The following is a 13,043-nucleotide window of genomic DNA, read 5'->3' on the forward strand; positions in this document are numbered from 1 at the left end:
AACAAAATAACGATTGATTTGATTTGGATAGTGCGGCCAAGGCTACACAGACCCATAACATAATTCGAATCAACATATGCCATTCTACTCTTTTTGAAAATATATTTCATTAGTGTTTCTTAGGACCTGCCTAAAACAAAGTAATAATGGATTTCTTTGTGATGGTGTATATTCAATGGATTTATTCATATACTGTACATATCCACCCACCTCGGTCGAGGTCCTCTTAAACTCGCCGGCATGTGCAAAGTAGATGTAACAGTCTTATCCAGGCAAGAATGTGGTAAAAATGGGACTGTATGAATTGGGTTCTAAAGAACATTTAGGGACACCGATCCTGTCAAGGTTTTAATAGTCTGATGGCCTGGAGATAGAAGCTGTTTATCAGTCTCTCGGTCCCCGCTTTGATGCACCTGTACTCTCTCCGCCTTTCTAGATGGTAGCGGGGTGAACAGGCCAGTGGCTCGGGTGGCTGAGGTCTTTTGATGATCTTCTTGGCCTTCCAGTTCTTGTTAATTATAGCCGTGTCCCCTGAGCAGAAGGTTCAGATCAGCGTGTTTGCTTCTCTGTAAGGTTCAGTCTGTCCCTTGTTAACATTTTAGAAATGCCTGACTGTCCTGACAGGTTAATGCATGCACCCTCTTCACACAGAGGTGGAACCATTGTGTACTTGAGTGCTTTTTTCAATGTTTTTATTAGCAGCCATAGCGTTTTCTTCTGGGATCTCTTCATTACGAGTGTACTTTAAATGTATAACTTAAACTTTCACCAAAGGTTTGAGTAGTCAGATTGGAATAGTTACTGTCGAAACAGACATAGTGTATTTCAAGCAACTTTTTGACTACTTTTCACTCTATATTTATTCTCTGTATCCATATGTAAATGAATACACCAATCTCATATCTCATTTACCAAACAGTCCTTTGCCTGCTCTTTCTCAGTCTGATAATGCACTGTGATGGGTTGACATAGCCCCATCCCATCTGCTAGTCTCATTGACCTAGCTAAGTGCAGCCTGTGATGTTAATATATGCCTCTCTCTGCCTGCAGATTGCCTCTTTCAGAGTAGTGGTAGTATTTTCAAGTTAAAAATGTTACGTTTTTATTGTCACGTGCACAAGTACAGTGAAATGCCTTTCTTTCCCAACAATGCGCTGATCAATATCAGTTGTACTATAACTTTTTATAAATACAAAAAAAGTAAGTAAGCTATATACAGGGTCAGTTCCAATACCATATTTACAATGTGCAGGGATACTGGAGTGGGAATGTTATATGTGTACAGGGGTAAGGAGACTAGGCATCAGGACATGTGATTAACAGAGCAGCGGCAGCGTATATGATGATTGAGTGTGTGTGCGTGTGTGTAGAGTCAGTGTGAATCTGCACGTTATGTGTGTGTGAGGGTGTGTTGGAGTGTCAGTGTGAGTGTGGGAGTGTGGATAGAGTCAGTGTGAATCTGCGCGTTATGTGTGTGTGAGGGTGTGTTGGAGTGTCAGTGTGAGTGTGGATAGAGTCAGTGCAACATTTCTTATTAAATAGAAGGGTCCATGGAGAGAGTCCATGTAGAAATAGTATGGGAGAACAGGTGGGGAATTTGGAGTTCCCTGTGGGACAGCGGTAGCCTCTGCTAGCCAACCGGTGGCCTGAGTGTCTGTGAGAGCATGGTGAGAGAACACATAGTTCGAAACGGAGTGTGTTGGAGGTGGGGATGGAGGGATGATTGCAGATAGAGAGGAGAGACCTCTCCAAACCAATGTGACTAAATTGGCTTTTTATCACCTAAGAAATATTGCCAAAGAGTGTCCATTTCTCTGCCAGGCCAACACTGACACTAATGCATGCTTTTATTACTAATAGGCTTGATTATTGCAATGCTCTCCTGTCTGGTCCTTTCCCAAAAAAACATTAGCCAACTCCAAATAATTCCCGAATGCGGCAGCACGTGTGCTAACGAAGACCAGAAGGAGAGCACACATTAGCCCTATTTTTAAAGTCCCTGCAATGGTTGCCTGATGGTTTTACAATTGATTTTATAATTGCTTTATTGATTTTTAAAGCACTATGTGGCCTTGCAACCGAATACATGTCTGATATGCTTTTAGGATATGTGCCTGGTTGGTCCCTTCAGATCCTTTGGCACTGGCCTATTAGTTGATCCAAAGGTCAGAACCAAAACATTTGGTCAGCCACTATGGTCCTGGTCTTTGGAACAGCCTGCTGGAGGATCTGAGGGCCTCAGAAACTGTAGAAATGTTTATGAAACATCTTAACACGTCTTTTTAGCCAAGCTTTTACATATGGTGCTTTTAGTCGTACTACGTATTTCATGTATTTTATCCCATCCTATATGTCTTATTCATTTTGTATTTATTTTATACATTAGTCTCTTGTGTCCATTGTTATTTTATTATTGTTTTACTATTTCAACTTGTCTCATTCTCTCACCTTTTATTATTTGATCTGTCAAAGGCTTTGAAATGCATCCCCTGTAAGACATGAGCACTATAAATGAAGTGTTGTTTGATTTGAACAGTCTTGCTTTCAGAAACTACTTCAGGCAGGTGATGCTTCATTCAAAGACTCAATCATGGACACTCTCACTGACCGTAGTGGCTGCTTCGCGGGATGTATTGTTGTCTCTGCCTTCTTTCCCTTTGTGCTGTTGTGTATGCCCAATACCATATTGTACCATATTTTGTGCTGCTACTGTTGTGCTGCTGCTGTGTTGTGTTTCTACCATGTTGTTGTCATGTTGTGTTGCTACCGTTGCTTTGTTTTCATGTGTTGCTGCCATGCTGTGTTGTTGTCTTATAGGTCTCTCTTTATGTAGTGTTGTGGTGTCTCTCTTGTCGTGATGTGTGTTTTGTCCTATATTTTATAAATGTTTTATCCCAGCCCCTGTCCGCACAGGAGGCCTTCGCCCTTTTGGTAGGCCGTCATTGTAAATATGAATTTGTTCTTAACTGACTTGCCCAGTTAAATAAAGGATACATTTAAAAAATGTAAATTAATTATAGCTATTGGGTACATATTATCTGTATGTTTGTGTAATGATGTCAATGCCTCAATTGCTATAGAGATTATTTAGATATAGTCTACAAACTTTGCTGGAATATGTAATAGCAAAACAGGAACAATGTTATAGTGTATTATTTCTGTCCATAAATGTACCTTTAAGCAATTTGTCATCAAAAATGTGTAATGAAAAGGCTTGGTGGCTATACAATTTCTTGAATTTTTTTACCATTGGCTGTGAGCATCACTAAATGACCTCATACTCCTTTTCAGGAGTACATGATGCCAAAAGTAGTACACTATGTACAGAATAGGGTGCCATTTGGGATGCAGACATGGTCCCTGGCATCATGAACTTTGGCCCTACCACATGAAAGGGATTATGAGGTCATTTAGTGATGCTCACAGCAACTGATCTTGTAAGGATGAAGAAGTTCAAGAAATAGTAAAGGCACCAAACCTTTTCATTATCATTATACACTATACAGGTCTTAATTATAATGAATGGACATTTTTGTTGGGGTTGGTACATTTTTCAAAAGGGGAAATCAAGTCTGAAATCTCAAAGTGGAAATGCCGAACTTCAGAAGCCTTTTTAAACCTCAAATACACCACAAGTTTTTTTTTAAAGTCCTGCATTGGAGTAAAGTTCTCCTGCCACACCATGGTCAAATTAAGATACTACATATGTATAGTATAGGGAATAGGCTCCCATTTGGGACGCAGCCCATAAATCTATGCTAGGGCCACGATTACACGGGCGTCATGGATCCAATCAATCTTGAATATGTTGATATCAGAGTCTATCATGATTTTGCTAACATGGGAGATCACATCAATCGTGAAAATGATTACTTTAACGATCTGTCAGAAAATTATGAGGAGATGAGATTTAATATTCTGTAATTTACCTTACGTGGCTCACCTTCTAAAGCCTTCCATCACAACACCTTCGATAAAGGCTTGTTTTTTTAACATGTGAACGTTTTTTAGATATATCATTTTTGATTATTATTATAGCATTTTCCTTGTTTCAGGTCAACATCATAAGCAAATTGTACATACAGTATGTACATATATTTGAATTCCACAAGGTAACATAAAACATAGCATAACCAACAAACACCAAAACAAAAACAATATGAATTATACATTCCCTTTCAGTTCTCTGCTCTTCATTTGTGTGGCTGTAGTGTGTAAAATACATTTAACAGAGTATAGAGGTCTATACGACAAAATTATTATTTTATACAAGAAAGCGAACAGGGTCCAGCTGACCCATAGATTCATTGAATTCTTACATGGACACTTCTTAGATTATCTGCAAGATTAGGGGGAAGAGAGAGAAGAAGAAAAAAGGGTCCCATATTTTATAGAAATCTCCTTTCTTGCTATTATTTTCTCCAGTGGTAAGACTTTAAACATCTCACAATACCACTGATTTATTGTTAGTGGCTAGTCTTTTATCCAAATCAAATCAAATGATATTTTTCACATGCAACAAATACAACCGGTGTAGTAGACCTGACAGTGAAATGCTTACTTACAAGCCCTTAACCAACAATGTGGTTAAGAATTTTTTCAGAAGATTTGTATTTGCATTTATTAGGGATTACCATTGCCTGCTGCCAAGGCAGCAGCTACTCTTCCTGGGGTTCAACCACATTAAGGCACTTACATCACATATAAAACAGAAGATAAAACAATACATCATACATTACAACATTATTACACCACTACATATGTACAATACAAAATGTATAATGCCACCACAGTATCACGGCTCAGAAAATAGACCCAGATGCAGACAGTTCGAATAACGGACATTTATTATATAAACAGGGGGCAGACAAAGGACAGGTCAAGGGCAGGCAGAGGTCAGTAATCCAGGGCAGTGGCAAAAGGTACAGAACGGCAGGCAGGTTCAGGGTCAGGGCTGGCAGAATGATCAAAACCAGGATAACTAGAAAACAGGTGCTCAAAGGAGTACGAAAAACACGCTGGTAGGCTTGACAAGACAAGACGAACTGGCAACAGACAAACAGAGAACACAGGTATAAATGCACAGGGGATAATAGGGAAGGTGGGCGACACCTGGAGGGGGGGTGGAGACAAGCACAAAGACAGGTGAAACAGATCAGGGTGTGACACATACAACAATACTACAATGTAGATTGAGCTGTGCTAAGGTAAGTGAGGGCCTATTCCCGACAACACCCAATACAAATAGCCATGGGTCCATTCTTATAAGACATCCAACTTCCCTCCAGCTCCGTTTTGACATTCTCCAAGAAGATTGTACTTAATGGGCAAGTCCAAAATAGATGGCCATGAGTGCCTTTTTCCTTCTTACACTTACAACAGGTATCTGAGAATTATGCTTTCATTTTACTACATATAATGGGAGTCGTATGAACCCTTTGTATAATCTTATATTGTGTCTCTTGCACCTTGTTGCAGGTGAACAGTTGCTTCGAGCTGCCTCTTCCCAGCTCCGTTTCCCGTACCCTGATCAGAGCACTTGAGTTACTTTCATAGCAAGTGAATGTTGAACCTTGTCTGTTCACTTTCAACTTTAATCTTGCATTTTGAATTGAAACTTGTTTACTCTATTTTGTAATGTAAATCACAAGACTCCTTCTCTGACATGTGAGTGAATGTACAAACTTGAACGTGAACTTCGTAAAAGACAAGCTGTTATCGCAATTTACACCAGTGGCGATCAGTGCCGTTTATGATAAAGGAGGACACATTTTTTTTAATGAGCATGGCCTTATTCTACTACAGCATGTTGGATGACTGTCATTCATATTCCATTCAGCCAGTTCAATGTAATATCGATAGGTTTAGGCTACTGCATGATACTCAAATTTTCCCTAGCCTACAACCTAGCCTATGAATGAAAGTTTACAACTTAGGTGCACACATGTCGAGATAAAAATGTGAGATGACAGAGTGACACATTCAATACTGCATGGCACACTCTTGCCTGCATCTGGCTTATCTAGGGTGCAATCATTAGTCCAACAGTTGCAAACGAGAGTTTATATGGGAAAAATTCAGGTATTTTTATCCTTGTTTCACAATTCACTTTCATAGCAGTCACGTTGTATTCATTCTTGCCTCTATGCACTCTCCTCCTCTCACCCTTTCCTTTGTGGACTTCAATGAACACAGCTGTATGTGACCAGGTGAAAAAAACGTTCCTAGCCAAACCATGTCATAACCACTACACACAGCCTACATCGTTGTCTCCATATTAGCTAAAGTAACGTCATAATCAACATAGCTAAAATAACTAATGCGTTAGTAAACCCACTACAATCATGCAGTTACACCGGCGGCAAGAAATTAATACATCCAAAAGCTTACCTTGACTTGGAAGAATTCCAGTGTTGTGTTGGATAGTCATAGCCAGGTAACTAACATAGCATCTCTCTGTTTGTGACGGGTGTTTGAGTAACTAAACTAGCCAGCTGCATTTTCTAGCTAAGTAAGTGAAACTGTGTTTTTTTCAATCTTTTTCTCTCGCTTCTCTTTCTTTTTTGAGTAAATTAATTTGTTGAAAACTGTTCAACTATTGTCTTTCTCTCTCTTTGAGTCAACTACTCACCACATTTTATGCACTGCAGTGCTAGCTAGCTGTAGCTTATGCTTTCAGTACTAGATTAATTCTCTGATCATTTGATGGGATGGACAACATGTCAGTTCATGCTGCAAGAGCTCTGATAGGTTGGAGAAGGTCCTCCGGAAGTCGTCATAATTACTGTATAAGTCTATGGAAGGGGGTGAGAACCAAGAGCCTTCTAGCTTTTGTATTGAAGTCAATGTACCAAGAGGATGACGGAAGCTATCTGTCCTCCGGCTACACCATGGAGCTACCCCACAGAGTGCTTTTGAGGCTGCTGTAGACCTTCACTGCAAAACAGTGTGTTTTTAATCAATTATTTGTTGATGTGAATATATTTAGTAAAGTTTTATCTAAAAAGGATAACTTTTTCAATGTTTTACTATTTGTATTTTTCTGAAATTCACTGAGGAGAAAGATTCTCCCCTTCCTCCTCTGAGGAGCCTCCACTGATTTACACTGTGCTGAATCAAATTGCAGTCATTACACTGAGCTAATAATTTATTTTACAGTTGTAATGGGGAATATGGGTGGAAGTTCTAAAGCAGTAATTAATCAGTGCAAATATATTGATCATGATTAATAATTACATTTGTTTCCAGTCTACTGAGGTGTTTTGTTGGTTGTGTTGTCAGCCTAAATGAGACCCAGCCCAAAGAGGCCATGGTTATGTTGTGAAAATTCACCACTAAGGACTCAAACTCAATCGAAATTTCTCCTCTCTCAATGTCCTGGGTGTACTGCCAATTGGTCTGAGGAGGAGGTCACAGTCCCCTGCACGAACCAAGATAGAGTGAGAGGAGATGCTGTGTACAATTCAAGGCCATCTCTTCAGACAATAACATTTTCCCTCACAGTTATGTCTAACTGGATGCTGTGATCACTGGGGGAAAATAACTCCAAAGTAGAGACCATGTTGCTCTACTGATTTCAGCGTTTCTTCATCTCTCAAAGCATCAGTCATGTTCAAATTGTAGCCTATTACCACAGAAAATAGATTGCTAGAATTAGATAGCTACCCCCTATTGCCAGACACCAGAATGAGATAGCTACCCCCTATTGCCAGACACCAGAATGAGATAGCTACCCCCTATTGTCACCCTTCCAACTACAGACTTTGTATTCCATGTTATAGAGCAGCTTCTCAGGAACATATAACACCTTACTTCACGAGGAGAGGACTCACCATTGCTGAGATCTGATTTTCAAGTGATCAGAAAAGGTCAAAGATAATCCATGAATCTAAAAGGCACCAAATCAGGTCAAAAATAATCCATAGTCAAAAAGGCACCAAAATCACCTGTCTCTCCTGCCTCTCCAGAGATGTTTGATCGGTTTCAAGTCCGGTCTCTGGCTGGGCCACTCAAGGACATTCAGAGACTTGTGCCAAAGTCACTCCTGTGTTGTCTTGGCTGTGTGCTTAGGGTTGGTGTCCTGTTGGAAGGTGAACCTTCACCCCAGTCTAAGGTCCTGACCGCTCTGGAGCAGGTTTTCATCAAGGATCTCTCTGTACTTTGCTCCGTTCATCTTTCCCTCGATCCTGTCTCGTCTCCAAGTCCCTGCCACTGAAAAATATCCCCACAGCATGATGCTGTCAACACCATGCTTCACCGTAGGGATGGTGCCGGCTTTCCTCCAGACGTGACGCTTGGCATTCAGGCCAAAGAATTCAATCTTGGTTTCATCAACCCAGAGAATCTTGTTCCTCATGGTCTGAGAGTCCTTTAGGTACCTTTTGGCAAACTCCAAGCGGGCTGTCATGTGCCTTTTACTGAGGAGTGGCTTCCATCAGCAGCTCTACCATGAAGGCCTAATTGGTGGAGTGCTGCAGAGATGGTTGTCCTTCTGGAGGTTCTCCCATCTCCACAGAGGAACTCTGGAGCTCTGTCAGAGTGACCATCGGGTTCTTGGTCAACTCCCTGACCAAGGCCCGACTCCTCCGATTGCTCAGTTTGGCAGGGCGGCCAGCTCTAGGAAGAGTCTTAGTGGTTCCAAACTTCTTCTATTTAAGAATGATGGAGGCCACTGTGTTCTTGGTGACCTTCAATGCTGCAGAAATGTTTTGGTACCCTTCCCCAGATCTGTGCCTTGACACAATCCTGTCTCTGAGCTCTACAGACATTTCCTTCGATCTCGTGGCTTGGTTTTTGCTCTGACATATATTGTCAACCTCTCGCATTTGACTAGAATCCAAAATGTGCTCAAATGGCTGCAGTTGCATGACCGTGTTTTAGAATCAGTTTCCACCTGTTATTGACAAACTGGACCTGATGTTACCGCTCAGATCTTCTGCTCTTTTCTGTACATTTGGGAAGTCGTGGTTAAATCAAGATTTTTCATTGTTTTTGCTATTGCGATCTCTGCAAATTATTCAAATTCAATCATGAAATTTGATTATCGCTTGCATTTGCATTGACGTCAGAGTGATGAGAAGGACAATAGAGTGCTGAGTGTGAGGTCATTAGTGACTTGATGGCTGTTGGCTATTGCATAGAGTAACCTAATTACCGTGAATCAACGGTCATGTGGAATTTGACTTCGGTCATGACTCGTGACTGCCGGTGCTGCGTAATACGGTCACCGTAACAGCCCTAGGTCTGCAAGGAAAACTGGTGGTGCATTTTATAAAGCGTGTGGGAAATTTCTGTCTGACCATAAGACTACAAGACCCTTACTGTGAGCTGCCCAGAAGGAGACAAATCATCCGCAAACAATTGAATTTTATAAATTCTATTTAAAAAAAATTATAAAACCATTCAAATTAAGGCGAGTAATGCATAAAAAGGTACCCATAGTCTTATAGAGAGAAGGCTATTCACTTGTCTTGTGAGAAGACTAGAGCAAAGATGCAACGATACCATGGAAAGCCCCGCTGACAGCTGTCTGTAGGCATTTAGAAGAGCCTTGTTTTGAGAAAGGGATATCTCAGATTCAAGGTCTCAGCTTAAAGAGAAGACGCCTCATGAGGTATTGGTCTGTCACATGCATGACCCAGTATAGGTTGGTCACATGAATGAAGAAAACGTTAATGATGAATTAATTATGAATGATGAATAAGCTAAATCATGCAAAAATATAACTTGCCCCGGGTAGAGCTCCTGATCGACATGTGTACTTGGTGCATTGAGTTGGTTGGAACCTCTCCAGCGCGCTGATAATAATGATTCATTTAAGATTGACTTTGACTGTCCCTGTGTAGAATTTCCATGACAACATACGAGACAGACATGTCGCTGTTAGAGCACGCAGAAAAAAGGTCAGCCTTTACCTTATGACCCATTAATTCAGAACTCTCTCCTCTGCAAATGCAATTTTCTTCATGTCATTTTAATCCATATTAGCGCTGACTGATCGATGTGTGCTGCCAAAATATTAATTCACTAGGCAAAATTACTTTTAAAAGACGCTTTTCCAGACATTGAAGTTACAATTAAAGTCAGAAGTTTACATACACCTTAGCTAAACACATTTGAACTCAGTTTATCACAATTCCTGACATTTAATCCAAGTTAACATTCCCTGTTTTAGGTCAGTTAGGATCACCACTTTATTTTAAGAATGTGAAATGTCAGAAAATTAGCAAAGATAATTATTTATTTAAGCTTTTTCAGCTTCATCACATTCCCAGTGGGTCAGAATGTCATGCCCTGACCTTAGAGAGCCGTTTTATTTCTCTATTTGGGTAGGTCAGGGTGTGATGTAGGGTGGGCATTCTATGTTCTATTTTCTATGTTTTGTATTTCTTTGTTTTGGCCGGGTATGGTTCCCAATCAGGGACAACTGTCTATCGTTGTCTCTTATTGGGAACCAGACTTAGGCAGCCCTTTTTCCCACCTGTCTTTGTGGGTAGTTGACTTTGTTAGGGGCACTATAGCATTTTGGCCCATTCCTCCTAACAGAGCTGGTGAAACTGAGTCAGGTTTGTAGGCCTCCTTGCTCACACATGCTTTTTCAGTTCTGCCCACAAATTCTCTATAGGATTGAGGTCAGGGCTTTGTGATGGCCACTCCAATACCTTGACTTGGTTGTATGCTTTGGAAGTATGCTTGGGGTCATTGTCCATTTGGAAGACCCATTTGCGACCAAGCTTTAAATATCTGACTGATGTGTTGAGATGTTTCTTCAATATATCCACATCATTTTTCTACCTCATGATGCCATCTATTTTGTGAAGTGCACCAGACCCTCCTGCAGCAAAGCACCCCCACAACATGATGCTGCCACCCACGTGCTTCAGGGTTGGGATGGTGTTCTTCGGGCTTGCAGTTCAATTTTGTTTCATCAGACCAGAGGACATTTCTCCAAAAAGTACGATCTTTATCCCCATGTGCAGTTGTAAACCATAGTCTGGCTGTTTTATGGCGAATTGGGAGCCGTTGCTTCTTCCTTGCTGAGCGGCCTTTCAGGCTGTGTCGATATAGGACTTGTTTTACTGTGGATATAGATACTTTTGTTCCTGTTTCCTCCAGCATCTTCACAAGGTCCTTTGCTGTTGTTCTGGGATTGATTTGAACTTTTCACACCAAAGTATGTTAATCTCTAGGAGACAGAACGCGTCTCCTTCCTGAGTGGTATGGCGGCTGCGTGGTCCCATTGTGTTAATACTTGCCTACTATTGTTTGTACAGATGAACGTAGTACCTTCAGGTGTTTGGAAATTGCTCCCAAGGATGAACCAGACTTGCGCAGGTCTACAATTTTCTTTGATTTTCCCATGATGTTAAACAAAGAGGCACTGAGTTTGTAGGTAGCCCTTGAAATACATCCACAGGTACAACTCATATTGACTCAAATGATGTCAATTAGCCTAACAGAAGCTTCTGAAGCCATGACATAATTTTCTGGAATTTTCCAAGCTGTTTAAAGGCACAGTCAACTTAGTGTATGCAAACGTCTGACCCACTGGAGTTGTGATACAGTGAATTATAAGTGAAATAATCTGTCTGTAAACAATTGTTGGAAAAATTACTTGTGTCATGCACAAAGTAGAACTCCTAACCGACTTGCCAAAACTATAGTTTGCTAACAAGAAATGTGTGTAGTGGTTGAAAATGAGTTTTAATAATGTATATACAGTTGAAGTCGGAAGTTTACATGCACCATAGCCAAATACATTTAAACTCAGTTTTTCACAACTCCTGACATTTAATATGTAGGTACATTTTAGGTTCTGAATGAAAGGTGTGTATACGTCTTTTCAGGAAGTTTAAGATATTTATTTTCCTGATGTTGAAAATTTTCCGGACTTTGAAATCTGGTTCATTTTTGGTTCTGAATGAATGTTGAAAAGACTTTCTCTACTTGTTTTACTGTAATGTATTGCAGTTTGCTGTGCTCTACTGCAGTGGTTCTCAAACCTCTTCTCAGGGATCCCGTGACGTTTCACAATTTTGCTGTAGATCTGATCTAGCTATTCAAGCGCTTGAGGATTAGTTGACAAGTTGAATTGGGTGTGCTAGCTATTAAATAGATTCATTACATGGAATGGTCTGGGGTCCCCATGGAGAGGTTTTAGAACCATTACTCTACTGTACTGTGCTGTTCAAACTTGTGAATCATAGATGTCTAGGATTGGTTCAGATTTGGTCAAGTCTCGATCGGACCAAATTTGAATCAATCCTAGATGTTTATGTTTGTGCCAAATCAAGGTTGGTCCAGATCAGACTGGACCAAATCTTAACCAATTATAGAGGTCTATGTTTGGACCAGAGCTCTGTGGACTTTGAAATGAAGGCCAAATCAAGGCCAATCAAGGCCAGATGCAATGCCTTAGACCACTGCGCCACTCGGGAGTCCCCCTAACTCTAACTTTAAACCTTTTAGCTAACCCTTCCCCGAACATAACCCTAACCTTAACCATTTAACCTAACTGTCACGTCTACACCCGCTCCCCCTCTCCGGTGCTCGACATCACCGGTCCTGGAAACCCATCATTATGCACACCTGGAAATCCTTATTACGCACACCTGCGCCACTTTATGAGATACACCTGGACTCCATCGCTATCCTAATTACTCCCCCTTTATCTAGCACTCCCTAGCATCACTCTTCAGGCAGTATTGGTTTTGTTTCCTTGTCCTTTGCCATCCCCATAACCAGCTGGAAAAACTGGGAACAGCTATGGATGAGGTCCTCCGCATTCTTCAAGGTTTTGACATTTCCGGAGTGGCGCCACCTCCAACAGGTGGAGGATTCTCTATCACATGTCGACCAGCCCAGCGAGCCAGCACCCCAGACCATCCAACAGTCCGCCAAGGTCAGTGATGCCCGTTTGTCACTCCCAGACAAATATGACGGGTCTTCATACAAATGACGTTGCTTCCTACTCCAGTGCTCCCTATATCTCACTCACCAGATGTGAGCCCCCACCGCCGAGAGGTCCAAGGTTGCCACGGTTA

This window comes from Oncorhynchus mykiss, chromosome 5, assembly GCF_057628025.1.
Source record: "Oncorhynchus mykiss isolate SJ-2025 chromosome 5, ASM5762802v1, whole genome shotgun sequence".
Lineage (NCBI taxonomy): Eukaryota > Metazoa > Chordata > Actinopteri > Salmoniformes > Salmonidae > Oncorhynchus > Oncorhynchus mykiss.